Source organism: Phasianus colchicus, chromosome 4 (assembly GCF_987193195.1).
Source record: "Phasianus colchicus chromosome 4, bPhaCol1.hap1.1, whole genome shotgun sequence".
NCBI classification, from domain to species: Eukaryota; Metazoa; Chordata; class Aves; order Galliformes; family Phasianidae; genus Phasianus; species Phasianus colchicus.
The window spans coordinates 59,959,390-59,972,261 of record NC_143439.1 but is presented as its reverse complement, the minus strand read 5'-3'; positions in this window follow the sequence as shown (position 1 = coordinate 59,972,261).

Here is a 12,872-nt window from a genome sequence, read left to right as displayed (position 1 = left end):
TGGGTGCGGCTGCGGGGCGGCCCTGGGGGGGGGGGGGAAGCTGAGCGCAGCGGGGTGCCGGCTGTTTGCCACCGCTCGGCGGCTTTGTCCTTAGGCTGTTGCCTTTTATGTCTTGTTCTCCGGCGAAGATTGTAGGGGGAGGACAAACGTGCTTTTCGGGAGGGCGAAACGGGTTTTCGTCTCTCCGAAGGAGGGGGAAAAATTCTAAGGGACGAATGGACGCTGGCCTCAGGGTAAAGGCACACTGCAGAGCTTTTCAGCCCCGACGATGAGGACATCTTATGAGCTGTTAACGATAAATAAATAAATAAAAAGTCATTCACGTTCTCTGTGCTCCTGCCTCCCACAACCCAGGGCAACCAGCACACTCGTCTTCAGCTCCAGGTGCATCCCTTCAGCACACGGGGAAAAGGGCTGTGCACAGCTCAACAGGTGCGGGGCCCAGAGCTGGGCTGTGCAAGGATTTTTCCCTTGTATTGCTGCCTGGAGAGAGCCGGCAGCACTTGCTGCACAGAAGGCCAGGGCTGTGCTGGGCTGCACCCCAACAGGGGTGTGCCGGCAGGTGGTTGTCCCTGCTGCCCTGCCCTTATGGGAGCCAACCTGCAGCACCGCATCCAGGCCTGGGGCACCCAGCACAAGGATGTGGAGCTGTTAGAGTGGGTCTGGAGGACAATGTGAAGATGATTGGAGGGCTGGAGCCCTTCTCCTATGAAGAAAGGCTGAGGGAGCTGGCTTTGTTCACTCTGTGGAGAACAGAAGGCTGCAGGGACACCTCACTGTGCCCTTCCAGTACTTTGGGGGAGCTTATAAACAGCAGGGAAACTGACTTTTTACACGGGTGGATCCGTGATCGGCAGCAGCAGCTCTATGCCTCTGGAAACACAAGGTCTCTAGGCCCCATCAGTGCAATTTTTTCTTCGTGTGGTGTCCACAGAGATGGGGAATGCCAGAGACACTTCAGGCGTGAGCCCTTCTGCCTTGAAGACAGAATTGAATGTCTTCAGTGGGAATTTAGGATATTCTGTGCAGAGTGTAGCAAAACTGTTGTTTGTTTGCTCTCCAAAAAATATATTATGTTTTTAATGTAAGAATTGTATTTTGTCTGAAAGTTACCTTAGGCATCTTCACCCTTTTTTGGCTATCTTGCAGACTATTCAGTGGGTATTAAGCGTACAAATGAAACATGAGTTCAGTTTTGGTGAATATGGTGTAGAGTTAATGAAAAAAAAGGTGTTCAACATCCTATTGCTACCAAAATAAATCTTTATTTCAACACTTTAATTATTTTTTTTTCCTCTCTTAAAGATATTCTGGTTCCCATGGTTAATCTGCTGGCTGGAAAAATGCCTCTGCAGCAGAGAAATAAACACATGGGAAAAGACAAAAATAACTAACAAAATGTTCTCAATGGAATACCATACTTCAAATATGTAACTGAATGCTACAAACTTACACAAAACATTTTGAAGGTAGAAATTAATTGTTTTGCCTCTTTACTTTCTGAGCAAGTAGTACTTTTTTGTTGTTGATCATATGACATTGAGGACTCTGAAACAGTGCATTTACCCAAACATGATAAGAGTAGCAGCAATTATGTCCCCCTCAGTGCTGTATTTTTGGTTAGTCTTTATTGTTCAGAGCACACTGACCCATGAGTCTGGCAGATAGCTGTTAGCTCTCAATACATACTGATTTCTTATGTTTGTTCCAGTTATTACATCAAAAACGCATTTCATCTTTTAATTTTTTTCTGTATTTTTACCCTGAGGTCAGTAGTCTGTGATGCAAGAGGCCCAGATTCTGTTGCTAGCTGGGGAATAAAGCAGGTCGTGTCTCTGACTATGGATCTTCTTGTCTGTCTCATTTATTTCTAACATCAGTGTTCTGTTCAGAGTAAATAAAGTGTAAAACAAGCTTGTCTTACTTGAGGAACAATTCATAAATCATACTAGGATATGTTAAGTAGAAAAATATGTTACTCATTTTCTGTAGAACATTACACCTCTAAGTGGAAATGAAGGGGTTTTTCAAAAACAAGAAGTAATTCACTCAATTTTAGCAGTACCCTTGCCTTACAAATAAACATTCTTGAATTGATCAGATGAATAACCAACGGACGGATGAGTGTAATCCATTCCTTTGTGTGTGAAGCCATTCAGAATCCCAATGACATCGAAAGTTCAAATGATGATCAGATGTATATTTGACAGCATACTGTAGGCAGTAAAAAATAACACAGCAAACATTTTAGCAAGTTGGCTGACTGGGTCCTTTCATCTTCAGCTGTTGTGATTTTGTTGTTGGGCATTTCTGTTGGCTGAAGATCATCAAAAGCAATGGGCTGTTGGGTATTAAGCTTGTGCCTGAGAAAGTATCACGATCAGGTTAAGATGAATGGAGGTAAATTCCTCCCTTAACTGTCGAAAATGCCTCATCAGTAATTTGAGCATACTCACAAGGCACTTGTTTAGTATCTCCTGTAGAGAAAAGGAGAATTTTGGACAGTGTCAGTGGTGCAAGTTGTTGCTCTCTTTGGCACTGTGCATTCCTTCAATGACAACCTGCCTTCTAGGAACTAACTAGCCATGACTTAACCAGTTCCCTAATTTTACAGAGAAATCCTTACATAGCATTTTTGTTATTACACAGCTCCATACTGCATTATTGCCACTTGATACTCCACCAAACAGCTTACTGCCTTTCCTTTTAAGTGCAATCCACCCTCCATATGAGAATAAGGCAGAGGTCACGTATGTCACACGAATATCTGTGATTAGTGTCTCCACTTACTAGGTATGTGAAATAAGCAGTCAAGAAGATTCCATTTCTGGTACCAAATAATCAACCAATGTTTTAGTAAATACTCATTTATTTTTTTTCTTCTAGGAAAACTACCACATTTCCTAGACAGAAGTTGCTGCCTTTAAGAATGCAGGAAACTAAATATCATTGTAAAAAATATTTGGAAAGTAATGTATCTTCAAAACTAGCACAACTCTTTCCTCCAGGGCTCCTACTGTAGGTACACTTTGCTATGGTTATTCAGTGAGCTGTAAATTCTGGGAAAGGACTGTCCTCCTATCTCTACTTACTAAGAGTAACTCAGGAAGTTCCAGGTGCTTAATAAACAAAGCACACCCTTGCTAAGGCACTTAAGGCTCATGGACTGCAATCTTTATCTATGTTAGTGATCTCTGAGGATACAGGACAGCACCACATGGGTTTTAACTGGTATATGGGCAATGGAAAAAGCAGCCAACACACAGAACTGATGACTTAGTGGCTGGTCTCATTAAGTCCAGCTGTACCTGATTTACTTAGTCTGAGACCTTAATGGGCTCAGGGAGGTAAGAATTCAGTGTGTATCATCAGCCCTGCTAAGAAAGCAGGTTTTTTGCATTACCATCAAGTAGATTAGTTCTTCCTAATGAAAAAAAAAAAAAAAAAAAAAAAAAAGCCAGGAAGTAACGGTAACCTTGTGTCTGCAGGCACCTGGTCCAGAAAATGATGCAGAGGTCTTCTTTATAAGCAATAGGCATATGTCTCAGAAAAGCAGGAGAAAGATGAAGTGCATGTGACAGCCTGTGTATTGACCCACGCTGAGAACACATGCCAAGTCTTCCTTTAGCAGCAGAGCTATGAAACATTGAGTTTTATACATACAGAAATGGAGGAATGTAAATTGCTAAGTGCCATAGAACTGGACTTCAGATTTGTCAGAGGCAAAAGCTGTAGAAATTACAGGCTTTGTCTGCAAAATACTTTTTTTCTAAGAAGGGGTAAAAAAAAAAAAAACCTGACTGTTAACCAATTGTTTGTGATTTGACAGTACTTTATTCAGGTTGGCCACATCTATTTTTTATTTTTTTTTTCCTCTGGGCTGTAGTTTATTGACACAATCAACTGAAATGGCTCTTTTGGAGCCATTACAATTTATTGTGTTAGCGCAGCTGAAAACACTTCAACATACCACGTGTCACGCTTTGTCAAGTTATCAGTTAATGTTTCCAAATCAGGATTAGGAACAGTGCTGATGCAGTGCAGTGCAGCAATTGCTTGTGCAACATAAGCATTCATGAAAAGGGACAAACTCCGCCAAAAGAAGTGCTACCTATTGTTGTTTGTCAGGTTCCTACCAGTTTATTTCCTTGAAGCATCAAGTGGTTCATCCCTTCAGCATCTGAGGTTACTTGTATATGAGAATGTTATTATTCCTTTGCTATTTACAGGCTGACAAACCACTCGTCCACTTTAACAAAGTCTTCAAAAATTGTATGAAACTTTTAGCAACAGGGAAATCTTATGGCTCCTTCATGGGGTTCCTCCCCCACCCAGTAAATCTACACTTGGACAGTAGTGGAGCTAAAACTTAACTTCTTACACAATGAAATATGTCCCTCTTCATTAGCAATTTATTCTCTGATTTGTATATGTGATAGGTCTATGTGTGAACCACTCTAGAATTGTTCAATTCATGTTGAAATGGGTGTGAGAATGTATAGTGAACGTGTGCATGAACAAAAGACTGGAAAAGCAAATAAATCTTCGGAATTATGAAAATTTAAAAAAATTAGAATTTTAGAACAATTCTTCAAGCCTGGCCTCCCAGTGTTAGTCACCTAAATTCATATGTAAACATCCAAATGAGATTTCTCAGAAGGAAAAATGTCCATACAGCGTAGTAACACTGAGACAAGGAAGTTCTAAACACCATTCTCAAGACTAGCATTTCTCAAACTGTGAAGCAAACATCAGCGATATATCCACATAAAATACAAAGTAATAAAAGGCAGGAACCGTGCTCCAAGAGTTAGCACTCTGAGCCTGCAAAGGCAGCAGGAAGGAGAAATAGTACTGCAAGGCAAATCATGTACTGTAGCTCCTCATTCTGTCTGTAGACCTAAAGATTCATCTCCTAGCAAAGTGTCAAAAATACAGCAGGAGAGATGAGTGCTGTGAGATGAATAGTTCTCCAGGCCTCTGGCTATTGCCACCTACCAGCCCCAGCACCATGCTGAGCTGGGGCAGAAAGGTGACTGTCTGATGATGAGGAAGAAGAGCTCTGGTGAAGGAATTTGGAGAGAGCTGTGATGGGAAGTACTTAGAGGCAAAAAAGCCCTGCTGTAGGGGTAAGGAGAGATTGATATCCTCCTGGGTTAATCCTACTTATGATTTAAACAGTATAAATGGCTAAAGCTATCTGATTTCAGAAAGCAAAATAATGCTTTGGCTGTAATACAAATGGTTTTTACACAGCATCTAAGTTACACAGGGCAAGCAGATACCCAAACGACCCTCTATTAATTTAGAGTATTACATGAATTTAAAAGATAAGATCAATTTCAACAGATGATTGACTTAACCACTGAACCATTTATTTAAAACAAAAAGTGCATAAACAAACCTTTCACCAGGAATGCCAGGATGTGATCCTAGACTTCTCTTTGGCCTTGAACCACTTCAGATTAATTGGTTTGGAGCCAAAGGAGGTGCGTAATATAACATCACAGTTTATATTTAGGAAAAGTCATTAGAAATGAAAAAGTTATGTAACTCCTCAGAGAAAGCAAAAGAAATATAGGACAAATTATACTCAAGCACTGCAGTTAAATTATTTTAACAGCAGGATATCTTTAAAAAAAATGTTAGGACAAAATTCTACATAGAGCAGGAAAAAAAGCTTTTACATCTTACTGTAATTAGAAACTCATCAGGTTAATGGGGCAACTTTTCAAAAGCTGCCATTTAAGCTTTTGCATATGGCATTGATATTGCTGTATTTCACTTTGCAAATAGAACTTGTCCAGGACAAAAAAAAGCAATTAGGCATTTTGGAATGTAGATGAAAATTCAGATGTGTGTGTCACTGTGTCTATGCTCTTTCATGCAATTTGTAGTTGTGATAGAATTCCAAGAGGATTTCATTTTCACTTCTATCTCCATCCACTGGAATTTCCAAAAGCAGCAAATGGTTCTGGGGTATTTCAGTCTTGAGAGGGGAAACTGAAAGGCTTGAAGAAAGCATAGGGAAGGGAGTCAGCTTGTCAGGATCAACTCTCTGTTTGAACACCCAGAATCTGAGGCACAGGGAATTAAAACTTGCTTTTGATGACTTCCATCAGTACTTCAGGAAAGTTGTTCAATATTTATATAAATGATGAGAAGAAATTCCAAAATGAATGGAAAAGGATGCAGGATAATGGGCAAAGTTTTCAAAAACAGCCAAACAGAGGAGTCTAAATTCATAACAATTTTGATAATTGCGTATGGCAGTTTTCACACATCTTGTTTTGCAGCTCCTAAATATGTTTCTTATGCAGAAAGATATTTAAAGGACTACAGATAGAAGAGATAGAAAATATCTCCTCACATCAAATGACTAAAACAACTGAAATTATGAAGAAAAATAAGAGGGGGCAGCTAAACAAGTAATGAATGAGCCAGCTACCTTTTCCGAAAGGATGAATTGATCCTTTCCGGATGCAATGAATTATTAGAATTAGATGCCCAGACTGCAGCAGCTCTCCACTGTAAATAAACTTTGTCATCATGAAGCTTTAAATACAGTACTGAAAAAGAGAACTACAGACAGATGTTACAAAACAGAAAGGAACAGTGCTTACTACTATATTAGCATTTTTCAGAATGGAGAGAATGAAATGAAGTGGAACAATTTAAAGAACGAAGTGAAACTGCCTTAGCTTAAAACATATTTCTACTAACAAAAAATAACCCAGTTTTATATTCTGAATGGACAGAATATAAACATGTGTGAGTCTGGCCAGGTATTAAGAACTATAAAAGTAAAACCTCATTCATAGCATAGAAGCATTGCATATCACACTCATTTGTAAGATTAGAGCTTTGTCACTGCCTTAAAACAGGAGAGTTTTTCTGATCCTGGTAATGCATTTTGCATTCCTTTACAGTGACAATCCATGTCAGAAAAGATACTTTGAAAAATTACAACAGAAATACACAGCAAGCAACATCAGTAGAAATTTCTGGGAAGTAGCATTAACCCTTCAGGATCTGCTTGCCACATGAATAATTCCTGCTCTACTAGCTTAAAAAATGGAAAACCAAGACCAGCTCCTTCCAGATAGCATGGGTGCTGACCAGTACAAGATTACTGATGTTGTACAGCAAGAGATCTAAGAACTTAATAAAAAGCTAACAAAACCTACTTGTAGTCTGCAAAATATGCTGCAATGTTATTGCTATCCTCGAATTATTTCATCTTATCCTAGATAACTGCAACTTAAGGCACTGAGCATTCTTGACGCCAAAAATTCTAATCTTAGTTATTTTTTATCAATCAGATCTCTAGAAGTGGTGCATGTTAAAAAGGGAAAAGAATAAGTCAAACTGAAAACAGTGAAATATAGGAAATGAACAAGACAAACAAGGAACAATTCCATAAACAGAGTTCCCACTGTGCATTAAAGTGCAGCAACTCTGCCAAACACATTCAGAGCTCTCTATAAATTGAGTCCTTGAACCAGTACCTTCAATCAGAATTGGCAGTAAAGGCATCCAGTTGCCTTGTGAGAGGAGGAGCAAGAGCTCCTTGAATGCTAGGCTATGGCCAGGCTGTGGAGAACAAATGTTAAGATTCCTTTGCCTGAGGAGAGTATGAGCAACTGTGTTCAGCAGGTTCCAAAAATACTTTACATTTACAAAGCACTGGGCAAAGATGAACTAACAATTTCCTGCCCCATTTCCCATTATAGATAAGGCTGAATTCCAAAAGAAAAACAAAACAGTCCTGAGTCTTGAGAGACAGAAAAGGACAATTTTTTTGATGGCCAAGCTAACCAGCTGTAGTAGCTCAGTGACAATCTCCAGGTTATAATCTCTACAAAAATTGTGTACTTGAATACTTTCTGAATTGCCTACATGCATCCTGCTCAGCTGAACTCGAGCCAATTGGCTCTTAACAACAAAAGAATTTGTGGATAATCATAAGAGCATAAAGCTCACTGGATGAAGGGAGGAGTAGATGGACATTTTTTTGTAGTTTTCTAGAAGTCTGTTCTCCTTTCTGCCCATTCTGCCAACCTACTGTACAGCTTTGGAAATCATCAAAACACTCTAGAAGTGGCAGTGGTAAGGACTGGTTACTCCACTGCATAGGGATAACTTAATCCACGTATACATTTTTTTCCCTCAAATTAGAACATAACAAGCTTCAGTACACCTGTAACACATTTCGTTTGGGGAAGAGTTATGGTCTTAATTTGTAGAGGCTTTTGATTACTTTCTTACTCGATACATTTTTCTAAAGGATCTGCATATTGCCTCATGGGATAACAAAGAAAGCTTTGATATGTTTGAGATGTGATTTTTGCTCAGACTACATCACTTTGGATAGTATTTTTTTCCTCCAAATAAGTATCATGAAGCACACAGAACACAATAAGGCAATGGCAGTTCCACTAAGGACATTTCATCCTGATAAAGCTTATTCTCCCTCTTACTTGAGAAAAAATTACACATGGTACTTGTGCTTATCAGATGCTGTGCACTCAGGAAACAGAAAAAACAATATGTTTTCAAATAATTACATCTAAATAAACACTTTTACAGTTACTTAAGACTCGGTGGGAAGAATACTACTGAATAGAATTGAATATGCTATAGCAGTAGAAGCGTGGTTGAAGCAAGAGGGAAGTGCACATTCTGTTGCAGCTTGGACAATCTGCTGTTCTTCTGGCAGTGACACAAGGAGTAACAACAAAGTAATATCTATTGTAGAGATAACAGCCCTTATCACGAATGGTAAAGCATAGTTGTACACTATTTGACTCATAACACTTTATAGATACCTTCATGGCTGTCAGAGCTGTAAACAGGTTTAAAACCCATTGTAATGTTTCATCTGCACCTAATAGTAATCTGCAAAGTCAAAATCACAAAGCCAAATACTGCAACTCCATATCAAGACATTGTTGAAAAGTACGTGTACGGACCCAGATCTTTAGTTTTCACTTCAGTATTAGATTTTTGTTTATTTTTTCAAGGTAATACTTGCTAACTCTTATAAGAAAAATTATCAGGCACAACTTGCCTGAAAAGTTTGTTATTTTTATACATATCCCTCCCATTTTGGGGACATTGCAGCTAAGAAACTTCAATCTTGCACTTTCCAAACACTTTAATAATTCTGAACACAAACAACTCACTGTTTACACTTTTAATGGCTCCTGTGATCCTTGTCCTCATGCACACGGAATATATGGTGATAAAGCATGCTGCAAAGCTCAGTTTATATATATCACACATCACCATAGCCACAAGAGTGAAGTGCTGACATATTCTGGCTGGAGTTAGAATGCTATCTCCAGCTATGTTCAAAAGGCATGCCTTAGCTGAGAAATGATTTCCTTAGTTTGTTAAAGACAGCAAATCAGCCAACCAAATTATTACTTCCTAATAAAGAAAGGAGTTTTATCACAGCTGATAAAGTCACGGCCTGAGCACCTGAGGTATATAACGAGAAGGTAATAAATCCTAGGCTGACTAGCTCACCACACAAGAGCTGCACTGCCACATTGGAGCACAAGGCTCACCTTTATTAACTCGGGCTCTCACTGCCACCTGGTGGTCAAACTGACTTACACCTTTGTTTTAATCTCTATCAGACTTCACTGGTGATGCCTTAGGAAATGGGCCCAGGAGATGATAGAAAAAATCGCTTAACCTAAGACCATAGAGAAAGAAAAGGGAGAGAGAGAGCACTCTAATACTTTGTACAAACCGCACACTGAAAAACCAAATGAGCATACCTGAAAGTATCACAAATGTGACTTACAAATAATGGATACAAATACTTCCAAACAACCCCTTTTTATATTCTGATTTCTAGGCATTTCAGGCTTGTTTTTTTTTTTTTTTTTTTTTTTTTACAGTACTCTTTTTACTAGTAGTTTTACCTAATCACTTTATCAGAGGGCAGAATTTTGGGGAAGAGCAAATAGCAAAAATCTTTTAATTAAGCTGCTGAATAATTGGGCCAATATTAATACTGAACTTGTTTAAGAAAAGCTTCAGAAGTGATAACTTTGATGATTCCACTACAGCTGGATTACTGCTAAAGACAATGTATGTAGGACAGTTGGATCACCCAACATGCTCATCCATATTGCAGACCACATCAGAGTCCTTATCAGAAATACATTACACAGTACAGTTCTAGACTTTGAGATTATTTAATATTTTGTCTTAATAGACTCCTTCTAAGAACTTTTAAAAAAAAAAAAAGTGTGACATAAAGCAACAAGAAAGAAAAGCACATTCCAGATGAGAAGACAAAGTGGAAGTGAATGGTTTATAGATACTGTCTGCATAAGTCTTACACTAGGACTTCAGTCAAAAGCATTCTTCAGGGTTACTGTCTCTAATTTTACAGTAATCAAAGCTAACTTGGCCTCAGGTATTTAAAAGCTGCATTTTAACCAGAAAGACACAGTTCCCATTTTCTTCATGTGCTGATCATTTGCATCCAGTTTCAAACCTTGTATTCCTGACAAATTATCAGAATTATCAGACTAGTCACTTACTAGCCATCAGAAGAAAAAAACTACCTTTTGGTTCCTATTTGGCTCTAACTGGATGAATCCAAAGGCCCGCCAGGCACCAGGTGAAGATCCTTGGTGCCCTAAGGCCCCAGTGAAAATCCTTCCCCAGAGAAGACACGAGAAAAGCAAAAGCTTTTAAGAGCAAATGGTTTTGGCCAATGTCCTGTTTTATATTAACTCTGAACATCATAATTGCAAGAAGGTTCTGTGATTATGTTCTCCATTTCAGGCTGTAAAATAACTGCTCTGAAACACTGCATAATCTAATCTGCTTTACTGTGACAGCAGTGAAATTAAGGTTTGACAGTGATTTTACTTTTGCATACTTAATTCCTAAACTCAAACTGAAGTTTGATCGTGAGATGATACAGACTACAATGAGTGAAACCAAAGGAAACAGTCACGAATCTTAATGAAGGGAAGGTCTCAAGCTTCAGGCAACTCCACTTCTTCTGCAAGTCAGACAGATCTGCGTTACATGAGAACTTGATGTAACATTATGATACTTTCACAAATACAAAAGGTTGTATTTGCCAGTACGTAATTCCCCTGTGACCTGGCTTCGAAAATCATGATTAAGAAAGCTTTGGGGATGAGAAGAGAGCGTATGGAGAAGCAGTGCAAATTGTTTGCTTAACAGCATTTGCTTTTAGAGCACGTTCACAAGTGTTAAAAATATGCTTCAGATGACAGGAGTGATTCATTATGAGACAGCTGCTGAGAGAGACATCACTGACAGGAGCGAGAGGGTGTGCAAGAGAGGGAGAAGAGAGAGAGAGATTTGACATGCAAATTACTTGGAGAAAAAGAAATGAAATGCTTTTTTTTTTTTTTTTCCCCGAGCTTTAGAATTTAGGAATAATTTTAATGACTTTTGAATTGAAACTAAGTTGTTGCATCTCCTGAAACTGTCAGAACTGTAGCACCCCCCAGACCCCTTTCACACTTCAGTCATTACTCAGCTGATGCGGTGACTGTCTACAATTGTCTTTCCTCTGGGTAGGAAAAGGCAATATTCTTTTGTCCATTTTCTGTTTTGCAACATTAAGAGACTGACTGCTGAAACTCTTGTCAAAGGCTTTAGCTTCATAAATAATGCAACTCTTACACAAGTGTCAATCTTTAGACAAAACGTTAAAGTTGGTTTGAAGCACATCCCTGCTCAGAAAGAAGGGATCCTTCCCTCGTTCTGGATCAATGGAACAAATTCAGAAAGTGACTGAAATCCAAATCTCAAAGTAATAACACAATCATTTAACACTTGAGTTTGAAATTTAATGTTCTAGTGACCGCCACTCTTCCACATCTGAAAAACATTGTGGCAGAAGTACTCACCTGCAAACCCACTGCTTTTCCCCATCTGTTTAGCACAGTCCTGGCAGTACAGCCCCAGACAGTGAACAATTCACTGTAAAAGACTAACTCAAAACTGCAATCTTCATTGATTTTCCACTTTGAAATTGCTAATTATGCTTACATTAGTATGATGTTCTCTGGAGGCCTGAACTTTTGTTTTTCCAAAAGTAGCCATCTCAATCTTGGCCTTTTCAGGACTCAGCATGTACACATCTCCTGGCTGATATAATCCTAGTCGTTGTTCTGCATAGCTTTTCCCTGAATTACTGCATATCACTTTTGCGCGTGGCAACTGAACTTCCACTTCAGAATAAAGGTTCTTTGAAAGTTAAACACAGTAAAATCAGCTAAAATTCTATACCCACATTTACAATTTTTCAGCTACTTCTAAAGTAAGTATGCCATTACATTCATATGTTTGTACTGAAAAAGCTAAGCTGATTTTAGAAAACCAGTATGATTAAATCATAGGCAAATTTGTCGACCACCCCCTTTTGAGAAGGGTTGGTTTTTTTTTAGCTTTCTTTGTTTCACCAGCATACAGATTATCTATTTAAAATACATGAACTGAATGGACTTCCCATTGAGGTTAGTGTATTCTAGCATTGTAATAAATGTTATGAAAAGATGTCCGAGCACCAGCTGGCCTTCCTTTGATCCTCTCCATTCTTGTGATGATACATTTTCACACTTAAGATGATTCCCTTCTACCTCAAAGGCTGAGAGCTGCTTTGGTCCTTACAAATATTAACTGCGATCACAATGACCTATCTTTCTGGTTCCAGTCATCTGTTTATTATAGCGTGGAAGGTCAGAACTACATTAAAGGGGCCTGAAAGGCTTTATTTCACTATACTGCCCCCTGCAGAGCCTAACAAAAAGCTGGCAGACTTGTAGTTCATGCATGCACGCTCCTCAGCACTGCATTGTGTGCTT